The 16922-nt window shown below is 42.1% G+C and overlaps 1 long non-coding RNA gene across 1 annotated transcript; it reads left to right on the forward strand.

Annotated features, from left to right (window-relative positions):
• Positions 1 to 12804: 12804 nt before the first annotated feature.
• Positions 12805 to 14694, forward strand: LOC310766946. The gene is made up of 2 exons (XR_014550542.1): positions 12805 to 13142; positions 14444 to 14694. It is a non-coding gene; the product is annotated as an uncharacterized lncRNA (long non-coding RNA).
• The last annotated feature ends 2228 nt before the right edge of the window (positions 14695 to 16922 follow it).

Genomic DNA, 16922 nt, shown 5'->3' on the forward strand with positions numbered 1-16922 from the left:
AAACCACCAAACATGAGGTTGGCTTCCTGTTTAAAAACCATGAGCTAACTGAAGAGCAAAGACTGGTGAGGTTATGTTACTGTAATATCTAAGGTAACAAACCTTTTGCAGGATTTGAAAACCATTCTGGGGGAGGGTGGGTAGCCGGTTTCCTGTTGGGGGCAATGCTGGTGTCTCCTAGCGCTTTATTGGCACAAACTATTTGACCAGAAATGAGAGTAGGCCAACCTAGTTTCCCTTGTTTAAAAAAAAAAAAAAGTTTGTATTTAGAACATTGACAGAAACAATTGAATGAATGAACATATAGTCAGAGCACTTCAGTCCTATAAACCAGTGAGTTATCATTAAGCGCTTTCCGTTCAAAAACATTGCAGAGCCTGGTGCATTTATACGTTCTCCCATCAGCAGATCTGGAGGGGGAATTAAAAAAAAAAACCTAAACCTTATTGTCAACGTAAATGATCCCATGAATCTGGAGCAGTAGAATCAATAACTCATATTCTAATGTATTGCTCCTTTCCTTGTGACATGCATAAGATTTTAATTGAACTCTGTTTGCAGAAATTCCCAGGACAATTGGATGCATTCTATGCTATTTATTCTTTTTGGATCAGAACACAGCCGCCTCTTTCCAGAGGGGCCAAATATGGTGCTGCCACATGTACCAGTAAATCCCCCTTGTTTTTGCAAATTTATAATTTTATTCTCTATGCCTTTTATAGTACGATACAGTTACTAGTTATCTTATTGTTATGGTTCTCTGTTTTGGTTTGTTCAGTATTATTTTTTAATTTGTACAAAGCTTCTTTTTTGAATACTGGTCCTTGGCCATAATAAAGAGACTGACTGGACGCATGACACGCAGCACTGTAGCCCAACCAATTACTATTCAATATAAGGAGAAAGAGATGGAACTGCAGGGGATGAGGAAGGAAAGAGAGCAATTTCTAGGTGCTTAGAAGACTCAGGGTACAGCCCATGGTACAAATTTGCTTATGGGCAGATTAAGCTGCTGAGTGTTCATGGTTTGAGTGGAACTGAAAGCAAGCTTATAAAAATTATGGGATGAGTTGTTGTTTTTATGGGTTCTTGGGCCAGGTGCAAAATACCCAGGGCTCAACCGTTTCGCTCACAATGATTCTGGATATATATGAAATTTAAACAGATGGGGAAGGGGAAATGGGGGTGAAATGGATAAGTTAAAATCCCTCCATCGTTACTATTGACTGTGTAGAGAATTATTGCTTGGGGGGGGGGGATTGAGGAATGAATTCCAGATAAAGTGAGGTATTTATTCATTGCATTTTTATTTCATTTTCTCCAAGGAGCTCAAGGTGGCTTACATAGTTTTCCCCCTCCTCATTTAATCCCAACCCTGTTGGGACAACAACCCTGTGAGGTAGGTTAGGGTGAGAGAGACAGTGACTGGCCCAAGTTCACCCAATGAGCTTCATGGATGATTGAGGATTTGAACCGTGGTCTCCTAGGTTCTAGTCTGACATCCCAACCACTATACCACACTGGCTCCAAATGTAGCTTCATCATCTATTTACAGTGGTACCTCAGGTTACATACGCTTCAGGTTACAGACTCCGCTAACCCAGAAATATTACCTCAGGTTAAGAACTTTGCTTCAGGATAAGAACAGAAATCGTGCTCTGGTAGCACGGCGGCAGTGGGAGGCCCCATTAGCTAAAGTGGTGCTTCAGGTTAAGAACAGTTTCAGGTTAAGTACAGACCTCTAGAACAAATTAAGTACTTAACCCGAGGTACCACTGTATCAAGAAAGAGTACATGTACTTGAATATTACCTGCATCTTTTTGTCCCTGTTCTTTCCCATTCCATTACCAACTCCACCCCCGTTCTATGTTCCGTTTTCTTTTTTAGATTATGAGCACAAGCAGGGAATTGTTTTATGCTAAAGCTCTTCTGCAGAACCTTAGGCACTGAACAAATGAACATATAATAACCTACCTGGCATGAAAACATAAGAACAAAGCTTCATAAAGGCTCTGTGCAGAGGACTATTTCCCTGGAACAACAGGAGTAACTTCCTTGTTACAATTTCCATAGGTGTAGCAGTGTTAGTGTATTGCAGGAAGAACAGCAGAGAGTCTTGTAGCACCTGAAAGAGTAAGAAATAAAATTGTTATGGTGCCACAAGACTCTTTTGGGACTCCCAGGCTGTCACTATTTTCAAATGGAATTCAGTTGCATACTGGAAAATTCAGGCTGCACAACGGAAGCTGATTTGTGGCTCCTGAGCAACAAATTCATTTCTCCAAAAGAAGTTTTTTGTGATACTGGAAGTGATGGGAAAATGTCCTTGGTAGTGTGGGATAACACTGGCTTTGTTGCAAATTGTCTAGCCTCCCCTCAGATCAGAGGTGGAATCTAGACAAATACAAAAAAAAACGCTGTGAAAATGCTTTTTTGAAAAAGTTTTGAAAAATACATTGAATTTTGCATAGCTCACTTTCGCCACCTAGTGTCCGATTTGTATATTGCACTTTACAACACATTTAAAACGTTTTATTTGCAGCTGTATAGCTGAGTCCAGAGTCAATGCTCATTAAATAGCCAACATCATCTGTCTGCAAACAAATCAGGAGGCATGTTCAATAAATGGTTGTTTTTCCTCTTTAGTGTTATTTATTGTGGCACTAGTCCTCATCCAGCTTTTGTGTAGTTTGATAACTATTAGCATGTAATAGGGGGAAGGAGCCAGTCAAGATTTACCAGAGTGCAACAGGAAGAACTACCTGATGTCAAAGAAGCCCACCTCCTGTTTCTGGGAAGAATTAAATGTCACGCTCTTCTGATCATCCTGTTGGTGCAAATATTTCTGGTTGCCAGGCAAAATATCCATCCCTTTCATTCTTGCATGCCCTTGTGCTAGCTTCCTCTAGCACACAGGGCTAGTTGAACCCAGCTCACAATGCTAGGCTGCAATCCTAACCCCACTTACCTGGGAGTAAGCCCCACTGAATTTAGTAGGCCAACTTCTAAATAGACATGCTTCAGGTTAGTCACTGCCTCTGGTCTTGCCTTCTTGCCATATTTATAAGTTTCTCACACCTACTGTTGGCAGAAGAAATGATGTTTTTCAAAGAAATAAATGTGATACAAAACCAAATAATCTTCCAGTTCCTATTTCGCATGCCTTTTTAAAAACAACTTCAAAAAACAAACAAACCCCTCAATGACATTATTTAGAGTGTTGCTGAGGGCATATCAATAATTATCTATTTAGCATCCATGCTGAAATTTGTAAGTATAAGGCTGTAATCCTATAGACACTTAGAAGGGAGTAAGTCCTATTGAGTTTGGTGGGGCTTATTGCTGGATAAACACGGATATCATATAACAGGCAAAAGTTCTAACTGGAAGATCTTTGAGTGATTTGCAGTAGATCTGTAGGGATTTCTGACTCTCAATTGTTTAACAATTGTAACAACAACATGACTTTTCCCACCTAAATTAGGCTGCTGCAACTATGGAAGCTGACCAGGGTTGGATTTTTGTGTGAAAGGACTGTGAGTTCAGTTCAGTTCTGGCAGTGAAAACTCCCAAGGCTTAGAACGTGTTCAGAGGCCCTCTATTCTGTAATTCTACCTCATATGCTTTTTGCACCTCGCACTGCTTGGTCAATTTTGTGTTTCTTGTAACAAAACAAGATAAGGCCAACAAGTCTGAAGTCTGATGTAACATGCCAATTAAGATACCGTGCTTTGTCTGAAGGATCTACAAAGTTAGCACACAATCCAGGCAGCTGATTTCTGAATGGCAAGCATTCAGCAAAGGTTTTTCTTTATGCACCTGCTCTTTTCTGCTTTTTTGTCTGGTGGCAATGTGCCCCAAGGTCAGAACACACGTGAAGCAGCAGGTTGTTTCCACCACTGGGCTACACTACACAACTTTGTGTTAGTTCTTCCCTCTTTTATTAGAAAAAAAATAAATACCTTGCATATGAAGGCAACGTCAGCTGGATCCAGAGCTGGTCCCTTCTGCAAATGGAAAAGCTCCTTTCATTCACAGAAATGAGTGAGAACCAGTAAAGAAGGGGAGGAGGCAATTTTTGCAGATTTTCCCTACAGCCTCTCCAATGCTACCTCCCACACTGTTACATGGTTCCCAAACATTCCAGAGGTGTTTTAGGAGGAAGGCGGAATCCATGATGATGATGATGATGATGATGATGATGCATTATTTATACCCTGCCTATCTGGCTAGGTTTCCCCAACCAGCTTCCAACAAAATATTAAAAATACAATAAAACATCAAACATTAAAAACTTCCCTAAACAGGGCTGCCTTCAGATGTCTTCTAAAAGTCAGATAGTTGTTTATTTCCTTGACATCTGATGGGAGGATGTTCCACAGGGCAGGCACCACTACCGAGAAGGCCCTCTGCCTCTTTCCCTGTAACCTCACTTCTCGCAGTGAGGAAACTGCCAGAAGGCCCTCGGCGCTGGACCTCAGTGTCCAGGCTGAATGATAGGGGTGGAGACACTCCTTCAGGTATACTGGGCCGAGGCTGTTTAGGGCTTGAAAGGTCAGCACCAACACTTTGAATTGTGCTCGGAAACGTACTGGGAGCCAATGTAGGTCTTTCAAGACTGGTGTTATGTGGTCTCAGCAGCCACTCCCAGTCACCAGTCTAGCTGCTGCATTCTGGATCAGTTGTAAAACCACTTTCCTTCCTTCCAACAGTAGGGTCATCCTGTGAATATTGTATCTAAAGTCACAATAAATGAAATCAAGGGGGTGCTGGATGATGGATATGGGAGCAACATGTACACCTGTAGAGTCTCTTGAGTAGAGACATAAAACTCTCCCACATTAGCTGCACTATTTTACACAATGATTGGCAAATTAGTCCTACCGAACTCAGTGGGACTTCCAGGGAAATGTGCACAGGATTGCAGCCTAGAGCCAAAACTAGGCACATTAATTGCATGAATGCAATTAACACACATCTTCAAAAACCCATAAATAGCAGCTGTAGGATCATTATTTTCTCCCTGCTGCACTTCTAAGTTAGAAAGAGAGTTTGAGGAGATCCATCATGCTCTTATGTGTGTGTTTCTGCCTGTTCTGCTCTGTGATGTGGCGAGGCCTAGGCAGGATGCAAGGTAAAGTGAGGTTCAGGCTGGATACAGGGCAAGCTGAGTCAAGACAACCAAAAATTGTAGAGGCCAATGTCAGTAAAGCTACATGATTCAGATGCAGCCTTATGCTGCTTTCCCCAGAAGCTTGGCAAAATTATAGAGCAGGCTATGCAAGTACCTCTACCCTTTGTCCTCAGCATCTCTCAATCAGACCTACATGGGAGGTTCCAGGTAGCTATAATAGCTAAAATTGCATGATGCTGGCTACTTCTTAGCTCTAATTTTAGCAGCTCTTACAACAAAAGAGCTCCTGTGAGCAAAATCTGGCACTGATAAATTGATGGAAGCTTTAGTCAATGCTTTCACATAGATCCGGAGCTGCATTTAGATGAAAACATTTTTAGATGCTTATCAGACTTAGATGTGCTGGGTAACATAAAGATGAGTGTTTCAAGAAAACACTTTGTCTACTTGGCATGCCATTGGGGTGAGGAAGTTTGTGCAGGACCTATAATCATCACTGATGTATTGTGCAAGCTTATAATCCAGTGTTGGTGCATAAGTGCTCACTGTTAAAACCGTGTTTATGGAAGACAATCTTACTCGGCTACGAGTGATCGTCAAAGAAGAAAGAAGAAGATTGTGCAACACAACCCTATTTATTCAGAAGTCAGTCGCGCTGAGTTATCTGGGGCTTACTCCCAAGTAAGTACAGTGGTACCTCGGGTTACAGACGCTTCAGGTTACAGACCTCAGGTTAAGAACTTTGCTTCAGGATGAGAACAGAAATCGTGCTCTGGCGGCGCGGTGGCAGCGGGAGCTCCCATTAGCTAAAGTGGTGCTTCAGGTTACGAACAGTTTCAGGTTAAGAATGGATCTTCGGAACGAATTAAATTCTTAACCTGAGGTACCACTGTATGCTTAGAATTGCTGCCATTGTGGTTTAGCTGTATGGAAAAAGAGAGATATTTAGATCAAACTTAGAGTTGCCTTCTGAGCTATTTTTTTAAAGAGATAGGCAAGGTAAGAAAAGACATTGCGCGTAATTCTATGTGATTCCAATATACAATGACCTAAGTTTCCAGTGAAAAAACATTCTGATATGACTCATTAATGCTGATTGAACACTCTTTTGTTTCCAGAGTGGGTTCATTGTTTGCTGTTGGGTAAAACAATATCTGGTAAAGAATTATTCTAAAAGTACACTAGGAGGTTACTGTGTTCCCGTTCAAATTGTGTTAAGCTAATTGACCTGAAAGGCGCTTACAACCGATATACATTCTTTGTCTGCCTACAACAATGAGAAATGATTACTGTATTCTGTGCGTGAATGGTTAATGTTTTTTTTCATATGCATCTTTTAAAAATTAATTTTCACATACTAATTACAACTCACATTATTACAATGTGAGAGAAGGAAACAAAAACCATGGTACAAAGATATGGTACAAAAGCTATGTTCCTCGATCAGACAATGAGACTTTTTAGGCTGTACTCCTATACTGTACACACCCAGGAGGAAACCTGCTACTGAATGCAACAGGACTGATTTCTGAGTAGACATGTAGGAGTTGGTGCCATTTGGTCAATTAATCAGTTAAATGTAAATAATCTGCATACTGAAAACATCAGCATGGTTGTCTCTTTTGAGGGCACCAAAGGAACTATGAGACAAGTTATTAAGTGAACAGCCCTATTATTCTTCACGTTTCAGCATTTTGGGCCTCAAAGTGGGTGCTTGCCTTTGAAATGTCATCCTGCAATTATACTACTTAGCTTTTAAAAGATGCCATAAGATTTTTTGCAAGAACCACCCAAAAAACCCCCCCACAAAAAACCACAACTATTCTTCTAAAACATATTATTAATGAACTAATTAATTAAATTTGTTAGTCGCTTTAACTTGCCCAAGGCAACCTGAAACAACTTACTGGTACAAACTTATCTGTGGACAGCAGCCTTTTCCACAGCCTGTTTCCCTGTAAATATGCATGCAGCTGCCATTACTCCAAAATCATTTATTGTGATATACATTTGCTCCCATCTACTTGCCTGGAGTTAAAATGGGGTACACCTGCAAAGAATGATTTCAATGCAATGAGTTCAGAGATATTACTTTAATAGCAATATAATCTAATTAGACAGTTCAATTGTGTTTGCTCAGCTAAATGCAAGTCCTTCTTCTGCTGGACACATCTCAAGTTACTCCTATATTTATGTGGATGAAGAATGAGTGAGAAAGCCAAGAGTGGCTCTGGATGTGACGCTTAGATGGTCTCGTATAACCTCCTGATTTTACTTGCCTATTAAAAGCACAGATCTCTATAGCACTCTTAGGGAGCTGGCATTTTTTGTCTTAGTAATTTTGAAATGGTTCCAGTGCATCGGACCCCTTTTGTCTTTCTACTGATTGAATCAGTTCTGACTTTCTTGCTGATCTTACATTAGAGACCTGAGAAATGCCCTGTAATTTCTCTTTGAAATTCTCTCTGAAGCTGCCCATTTTTTCTATGTATATGTCAAAACTCATAGCCAACCAATCAATGACAAACCATTAAAATCTAATACTTTAAATAATAACTACTTTAAAATGCTTGGGTAGGACAGACTTTGTAACACATATTATTTTAATTAAGGGATGCAATTTCCCGAAGTACATTCAATACTGTGCAACTCCACATGCATTTCCTCAAGAAAATAACATTTATTTATTATGTTATTTATTAAAAACAGTTATAGACAGTGGCGTAGCATGGGGGGTGCAGGGGGGCCCGGCCGCACCGGGTGCAACATCTGGGGGGGCGCGTTCGCACTCGCAGCTCTCTGCCCCTACCGGGTTAGGGGGCGCAAATTATTTGCCTTGCCCCGGGTGCTGACAACCCACGCTACGCCACTGGTTATAGATACACTTTCTGTTGCATTGCAATGCCCAAAGTGGCTTACAACCAACAACATTAATTAATGTATGAAAGCAATAAATAGCATCAGCAGCAAACACAAAGTTAGGGGATCGTAGCCAATACAAAACTCAGCTAAGTCCATAAGCTTTTTGAAACAACATGAGGGTTTTTTTTTTAATGGCAATGAAAAGCTCACCGGAAGTGGGCAAAGCAGATTTCCCAGGATCATAAAATTTGGGAGAGACCTCAAAGGACATCTAGACCCATCTGTTGCAGATGCTGATCTGTGGCCATCCAGCCTCTGCTCAAAAACCTCTGGTGAAAAAGAGCCCACTACCTTCTTGACAGTTCATACTATCAGGAATTCTTCCTAATGTTTAGCTGAAGCTCCCTTTCTTGTATTTTGACTCCATTGGTTTGGGCCCTGCTCTCTAGAACCATTGAAAACAAATGTGCTTCATCACCTCTATGTGGCATCCCTTTGAAAATGACAGTATTATATTCCCTCTTAATAACCTCTTCTCCTGGCTAAAATATACTTCGTTCCTCTGATCTTTCCTCGTAGAACTTGGTCTCCAGGGTTCTCACCATTCTGCAGACAAATTCCAGAGAACATGGTGCCCAGCAAGGGATAAAGTACTGAATGAACCCTGGAGAAAGCCCTCTTTTGATGGTGGTGACTGGTGAAATGATGATAAGACCCTCTGTGGCATTTGTACGGAGCCCCTGGTCGTCTCACGGACTATTGACCCGTACACCACTAATCCGCTGCCACCAACCAGGTAAAGGTAAAGGTAAAGGGACCCCTGACCATTAGGTCCAGTCGTGGCCGACTCTGGGGTTGCGGTGCTCATCTCGCTTTATTGGCCAAGGGAGCCGGCGTACAGCTTCCGGGTCATGTGGCCAGCATGACTAAGCTGCTTCTGGCGAACCAGAGCAGCGCATGGAAATGCTGTTTACCTTCCCGTCAGAGTGGTCCCTATTTATCTACTTGCACTTTGACATGCTTTCAAACTGCTAGGTTGGCAGGAGCAGGGACCAAGCAACGGGAGCTCACCCGGGGATTCGAACCGTGGGGATTCGAACCGCTGACCTTCTGATCGGCAAGTCCTAGGCTCTGTGGTTTAACCCGCAGTCCCCGGTAAATCACTTAGTCCCAGTCAGGTTCTCAAGTTAACAAAGATTATTTCAAACACAAACAAACTTTAACTGCATTCCAAATGTTGTTATTCTTTACCTTCTTAGTCTTATTTTATCCTGTCTCTATCTCTTCTACCTCCCCTCACACAAGAACCCACTGCACTAACTGTCTCTCTATTTCCAACTGCCTTTCCCAACCAAACAACCAACCAACTAACCACCACCAACTAACTCAAAGCTCGGGCTAAGCCCTTTTATAAACAGGTAGGCTCCACCTCCGGCTTTCCTATTGGTCTACATTTTAACCCCTTCTCTCCCCCCTGTACAGACATTTTCTAAACGAATGGGCAAACGCCACATCCTCCAACAAATACATGTTACAGCGGAAAGGCTCAAGTGGAAGGCAAGCATTCTGGTCTTAATGTTTTAGAGATTGGGGTCCCCATTGTGACAGTGAGGGCACTGTGTGTCATGGAGACACCTCCCTGCTTTGTGACCACCCAGATCCCCTGCCCCTAGTATTTTTATTTTTTTGTTTTGTTACCATAATTGGAGCTGGACTAGCTGGAAACAAAATGCAGGGATGCAACCACCCCACCCTCTTACCTGACTTTCCCTTAGAATGCTTCTGGGTTCCAAGTGGGGGTGCTCTGCAGGCTTTTGGGGTGGGGAATCTGTTGGTTTCTACCATTTTTTCTTTTATTTATTTGGGAAGTGTTGCCTACTTTTTTGGTCTGTGTTTTATTTTATGTTTCCAAGTGGGGAGGGGGTGTACATGCCCCCAGAATGAAAAATGTTGAGGACCATTGATTTAGGGCTTAAAAAGTAATAATCTGCACTTTCCATTGGACTGTGAAACACTACTCAGAATGTCAAAGGTACAATCCAGCCAATGTTACAATCCTATTAATTTAATAGTGGAGTTTAGCACCCTCCTTTTGAAATCACTGGAACCGAGGAGTGTTGTACGTGGGCTGCATTTTGCCCCAGCTGCCTGTACTCCTTGAAAAGTCTTTTTTGCAGGCAAGAAACATGATTCTTGTCTGGTTTTTTTTTGCCCTGTGGTGAAGTTAAACAGAAGAAGAGAGATAAAGTCCCAAGAAATCAGCAAGGGAACTTCCATATTGCAAGTGAAAGATGGCAGGAGATCATTCACAAAAATGGAAAGAGTATATCATATAGTTATCAGATGGAGACTGTGAACTCTAAAGATCAATTTTCTTTGAAGACTTTTAAAATGTCAAGCTGATTTACATAATTAAATACTAAGAGGGGGTATTTATGAAGGTAATAAATGTGAAGCTTTGTTCCTTATATTCCAAAACCTAAAACTCTTTTTAACAGGAACTTTTAGATGTCACACTGATTACACGTACCCTAGCAACCAGAGTGTTGTTAAAACGTTAAGTGTATGAGTCATTGTAAAAAAAATTAAAAATACAGTGGGACGTTGTGAATTTTAATGCATGGCACAGCAATCCTTCATAGGAAATTATTGAGTTAAAACTTTAGGCAAAAGTTTAAGTAAAATTAAATGACCCACTTGTTGTACACCCCTAATGTAGTTCTGTGGTTTCAGAAAGTATTGTTGCATGCCATCCTAATCCTTCAGCAGTGAGATATTCCAGGGTTTTTAGGTGCTTATCCAGGGTTTGTGTTTCCTTTTGGGAATGAGGGACCATGGAGACTTAATGATATATGGTTTACTTACACATATGTACAACCTGAGCCTGAGCACATTCCCTATTCCAGTCAGATCTTTAAACACCTAGAGACCTGGAAAACAAGGCTGAAATATATGTGTGTACACACACACACACACACACACACACACACACACACATATATGGCACATCAAATATTTTCAGCTAACAGACCAGATTCTGGAGATAATCCCTTCTATATGGGGACAGCTGCAAATACAGACAACCTCACAGAAGCAATTTAAATTTCTTCCAGTCAGGCAAAATGACTAATGTTGGCTTGTTTACTGGCAGTTTTCTGCTACCACTACAACCTTCTAAAACAATAGTCAGCCTGCTTCCCACCTGAATCTCCAACCACATACCTTGTTTCTTGATTCCATTAGGTTCAATTTGTTTTCTTCATCAAGGAAACAAAAGAGGACTTTTTAACCTATTAGTCACTCCACAGGAGTAGGCAGACACCCACTCACTTAGAAGTTTTTCAAGAGATTGGAGAAATAGGGAAAGTTTGAAGGAAAGGAAAACCACATGTGCAAATGAACACCTAACAGAGCACCAGGTTATTTTTGTTCAGTGACACTTCTGGGTTCTTAACATCTCGATGCAACAATTTCAAAGGGAGCTTTTATATGAATCTATTTTCAAAATTCAACCATCTTACTCATAAGAGTTGGAAAGGAGACACAAAATGGTGCAGGTCCAGGGGTTGTTTTTTAATGTTATTCAGTGGTACGGTCCCTGCCCCTTTCCCTTCACCAGAGTGTCCCCTTATATGCTCTAAGTGCATGCAACCTGAGGGCCAAGAAATATAATCCCATGCACCACATCCTTCCATCCAAGTTGTGGTCTCCCTGGTTTAATATCCTGGGTGGTAGGGTGTGATTAAAGCAATGACAAACCTAGACAGCATCTTAAAAAGCAGAGACATCACCTTGCCAACAAAGGTCCGTATAGTAAAAGCTATGGTTTTCCCAGTACGGATGTATGGAAGTGAGAGCTGGACCATAAAGAAGGCTGATCGCCGAAGAATTGATGCTTTTGAATCATTATGGTGCTGGAGGAGACTCTTGAGAGTCCCATGGACTGCAAGAAGATCAAACCTATACATTCTGAAGAAAATCCGCCCTGAGTGCTCACTGGAAGGACAGATCCTGAAGCTGAGGCTCCAATACTTTGGCCACCTCATGAGAAGAGAAGACTCCCTGGAAAAGACCCTGATGTTGGGAAAGATGGAGGGCATAAGGAGAAGGGGACGACAGAGGACGAGATGGTTGGACAGTGTTCTCGAAGCTACTAACATGAGTTTGATCAAAATGTAGGAGGCAGTGGAAGACAAGAGTGCATGGTGTGCTCTGGTCCATGGGGTTGCGAAAAGTCGGACATGACTAAACGACTAAATAGCAACAAGGGTGTGATTGCGTGCTGAGCATTTCCTATGCTGTTTTCTTTCATTCTATTTATTATTGCATTTATATCCCACCTTTCCTGCAAGGAGCTCAAGTTGGAGAGTGTATGAGTCTCACCTTCCACATTTCACCCTCATCACAAGCCCATGAGCTAGCTTGGGCTGCAGTTTTGACTGTGCAATGTCACCCACTTGAACCCTGGTTCTCCCAGGTTATGTTCCAACATTCTAACCACTGGGCCACCCTGGCTGGCTGTTAGTGGCAGCACTGTCTATTTCCCCCCTTTTCATTTATGTCAATGCACGGGAACATTTTTGCACTAGGTCTGGGGCTGGTGCAAAGTTGCATCATTGCTTAGGCCAGGCATAGGCAAACTCTGGCCCTCCATATGTTTGGGACTACAATTCCCATCATTCCTAGCTAACAGGACCAGCGGTCAGGGATGATGGGAACTATAGTCCCAAACATCTGGAGGGCCGGAGTTTGCCTATGCCTGGCTTAGGCCATGGTTTGGAGGAATATAGGATATGTTCAGAGTCTGCTGCTCCCCTGGGCTGCTCACAGTCCTAAACCTTTTTGGATGTTCTCCTGACACACCTGAGGTGTTCCAACGTCAGTTTTCCCCTGTGTTCTGCCAAGATAGTGGGGCTTGTGCCAAATTCTGTGGATCCCAAGAGAGCATAACTGGAGTATAGGATTGCCTCAGGGGAAAAAAAAACCCAATTTTATTACAGAAGTTTCAAAACAATTACAGATCGTCATGACAGAATCATTTTTCTTCTATGTTTTCTCATGGGCTGCTTTCTTTTGCTGGACAAATCAGGCTAGGAAGCAGCTTGGAACCAGGGTGGATGCAGGAAATCAGTTCAGATCAGCAAGGCAAGGTTTATTTAAGGAATGAGTCCTGACAACTGGGAGCAAACACCACATTTGTGGTAATAGAAAGCAAGCGTTTCCTTTGTCCTCCACAAACTTGTAACTCATAAGGGGGCAGCCAGGATATGGACATAAAATCACACTCCTCTGTGTTTTATACAGGGCAAAACTTGGCTTTACTTCACCCAGGTCAAATACCCAGCTCGGCAACCCCCATGCACATTTATTCACACACAGGCTGGGATCCTCAATGACACCCCTCTGGAAGTCTCACCCGGGGCAAAAAAAAACCTGGCTTGCCCCCTGGAGCTACATTCATTTGTCTTAGATGAATGCAAAATTGTGTTTTTGAACATGTGATCTAGTAGATATAGGGCTGGAGTTGAACTGGAAATTGTTGTTTAGTCGTTTAGTCGTGTCCGACTCTTCGTGACCCCATGAACCAGAGGACGCCAGGCACTCCTGTCTTCCACTGCCTCCCGCAGTTTGGTCAAACTCATGCTGGTAGGTTCGAGAACACTATCCAACCATCTTGTCCTCTGTCATGCCCTTCTCCTTGTGCCCTCCATCTTTCCCAACATCAGGGTCTTTTCCAGGGAGTCTTCTTTTCTCATGAGGTGGCCAAAGTATTGGACCCTCAGCTTCAGGATCTGTCCTTCCAGTGAGCACTCAGGGCTGATTTCCTTAAGAATGGATAGGTTTGATCTTCTTGCAGTCCATGGGACTCTCAAGAGTCTCCTCCAGCACCATAATTCAAAAGCATCAATTCTTCGGCAATCAGCCTTCTTTATGGTCCAGCTCCCACTTCCATACATCACTACTGGGAAAGAACTGGAAATACCAGGGTTCTAATCCACCCTCATCTGAGTTTTCTGGTCCAAGGGGAATGCATTAAACTGTTATAGTTGCTTCAGTGGGGAAAAAAATACATGAATTCCTCTTCTTAGATAAAAAACATACTTGAAAGATTTTACCATTCAAAATAATGTATATATTTTTTGAGGCCCAGCATTCCTACTCCTGCCTGCTGGTTTCCTACCTATGGGTTTGGTCCCAGGATGCCTCTTTTCTCGTTTCCTCGCCAGTTGGCAGGGTAATTCTCTGCATGCAGAGGGCAGTCAACAGTGACTTCTTCCTTAGATCACCTGGGGCAACAGCAGCTGTTAAATGTGAGCTGCTTTTCTCGCTGATGCATTTGCTCTCCATCTTTCTTAATTTTTAATGGGGAGAGGAAATCAAACAGCCCAAGAAAATTAAGATATCTAACAACAGTTTCTCTCTACCCCTCCCCTGATTTGTTGTAGAAATCCAGATGTTTCCCTCTTTGGCAAGGATATCTCGTATTTCTGCGCATGAACCATGAAGAGTACTGTTCTTCTCTAAGATGGTGCAGCCATTGCGATCCTGACCACCAGCTGCTTTAAATGCACTTGCATGCTAGATTGTTGCATTAAATGCACTTGCATGCAAGTTTGTTGTGAACCTCCCTGAGATCTGTGAGAATAGGGCGGTATACAAATTTAATAATAAATAAATAAATAATCAGTTGGGTGCATCTAGAGTCTAGACTGTCACTCTCTTTGCATGGGATTCAGTTGTATTCCAGTGAATTCAGGGTGTACAATTTTAGTAGATTGGGATGTCATGTGCAACAAACCCGTTGTCCCAAAAGATAAGACTTTTTACGATAAGGATGTTAAGGGGGAAAAGTCGGTTGTATTTCAATTATGGCCAAAAAAAAGTAAAACAATTTCTTATCTTTCTCAGAAGACAATTGTGTATTTCCATAGTGCTGCATAGAATTTAATGTATTATGTTGACACTACTGAATCCCAGACAGATTTTTGAACTCTACTTTAAAAATGAAGCACTCTTACGACGTTTACTGTGCCATGGTGTTACTGATGTTGCTATGTGCCCACAAGAAATGAGTTGCCTTGTAAAGACTGAATAAAACTAAATTTAGCTTGGGGGAGGGGAGGAGGAGAAGCTGTTAAAGGCTTGTCTTTCATTCAGCTATTTTTATCTTCAAAGACTTCCTCATCAGCATCTCACAACAGCAAGCTTTGAAAGCATTTTGAAAGGTTAAAACAACACTCTGTTTATCATCCCTGTTTGCTGTGCCAAAAGATATCCCTATGGGTAACTAATTTCTGCTTCCTGAATTTAGACATTTTAAATGTAAATACAGCAACTGAGATGGCGAGATCTACTTCCATTGTCAGGAGTTTTTTTTATTGGAACAAACTACAGTGGTACCTCTGGTTACGTACTTAATTTGTTCCGGAGGTCCGTTCTTAACGTGAAACTGTTCTTAACCTGAAGCTAATGGGGCCTCCTGCTGCTGTGCTGCCGCTGCATGATTTCTGTTCTCATCCTGAAGCAAAGTTCTTAACCTGAGGGAATATTTCTGGGTTAGCGGAGTCTGTAACCTGAAGTATATGTAACCTGAAGCGTATGCAACCCGAGGTACCACTGTACCTAATAATATAGGCAATAAGCATTTTAACAATAAAAGGAAAGTGATTTTTACTTAATCCTTCAGAGCTACTGTAGTCAATAATAATCTGAATTAACATCATCATCAACATCATTTTAGGTCAAGACAGGGCCTGCCCTACCAAGAAGCAGAGGGAGACAGCTGCCTCTGACAGCAAATTCTGAAGGGTGGAAAGTGACTAGAAAGTTTATCATGTGTCTGCCCTATAGCTCTTAAGCTAGCTTGCTGCTCTAGCATAGCAGGCACACTGGAGAGGCAACCTGAAGTGACCTGCCTCAGGCAGCATACTCGGGGCAGGAGCATTGGTGGCAAACCTGCTTCAGGAACCCAAAAGTCTCAGGCTGGTCTTGGGTCAAGATCATATTTAGTAAAAAAGCAACCTCACAGGGTCAAGACACCAAAAGGGGTGGTTGTGGTGGAGGAGCCACCAAACCCCAAAATCTCAGTGGAAGCTGTGTGTTTCCCCTCTCCTCCTTTGGCTTGCTTACTTACTTATTATTGTAATCCCGCCTTCCCCCTCCACGCTCCAGTTCCAGTCTGTGTTGAGAGAATGAGTCCCCAGTGCACTTTCTTTTGGTTCTCAACACCAAAGCTTTGATGGCAGAGGGTATATTTCAGCATCTGCAAAAAGGAGACCTCAACTTCTGCTCTACAAAGAGAGGGAGGCCACAAACTCCTATGGCCCCCAGGACACCTCACAAGGAACACGGGACTGAGCCTTAAGCAATTTTGAGTCATTTTTGGAATTATGTTTTCAACACTTCTGCAGCTTGGTTCTGCACATTTTGTTCTGTGATGAGACATCAAGTACTATTGTAAATTATTTTATACTGGCATACTGAAGGCATAAAGATGTCTATCTTTTCTGATGGCATTTAAGCAGAGTCTGGTTGACCATCTGTCAGGGGTTCTGTAGAACATCCAGCAGATTGTGCAGTGAGCAGGAAGTTGGACCAAATAACTTCCAGTTATCCCTCTCGACATTATAATAATTATTTTCAGTTATTAGTATTACATTTGCATTCCTCTAAGGAGCTCAAATGGGCATACATGGTCCTGTCCCTCCTCATTTAAAAATCCACAACAACCCTGTGAGGTAGGTTAGGCTGCGAGATTGTGCCTGAGTGGGGATTTGAACTCTGGTCTCCCAGCTCCTAATCTGATACCCTACACCACATTGGCGCTCGCTCTCTCCGTCTCTTTGAAAATGTTTTTATTAATTTTCAATTTTATATCACAGTTGCAACAACGCAACTCACGACATATTAACTGCAATGCCATAA

The sequence above is a fragment of the Podarcis filfolensis genome (genome assembly GCF_964270895.1).
Source record: "Podarcis filfolensis genome assembly, chromosome: 1".
NCBI classification, from domain to species: Eukaryota; Metazoa; Chordata; class Lepidosauria; order Squamata; family Lacertidae; genus Podarcis; species Podarcis filfolensis.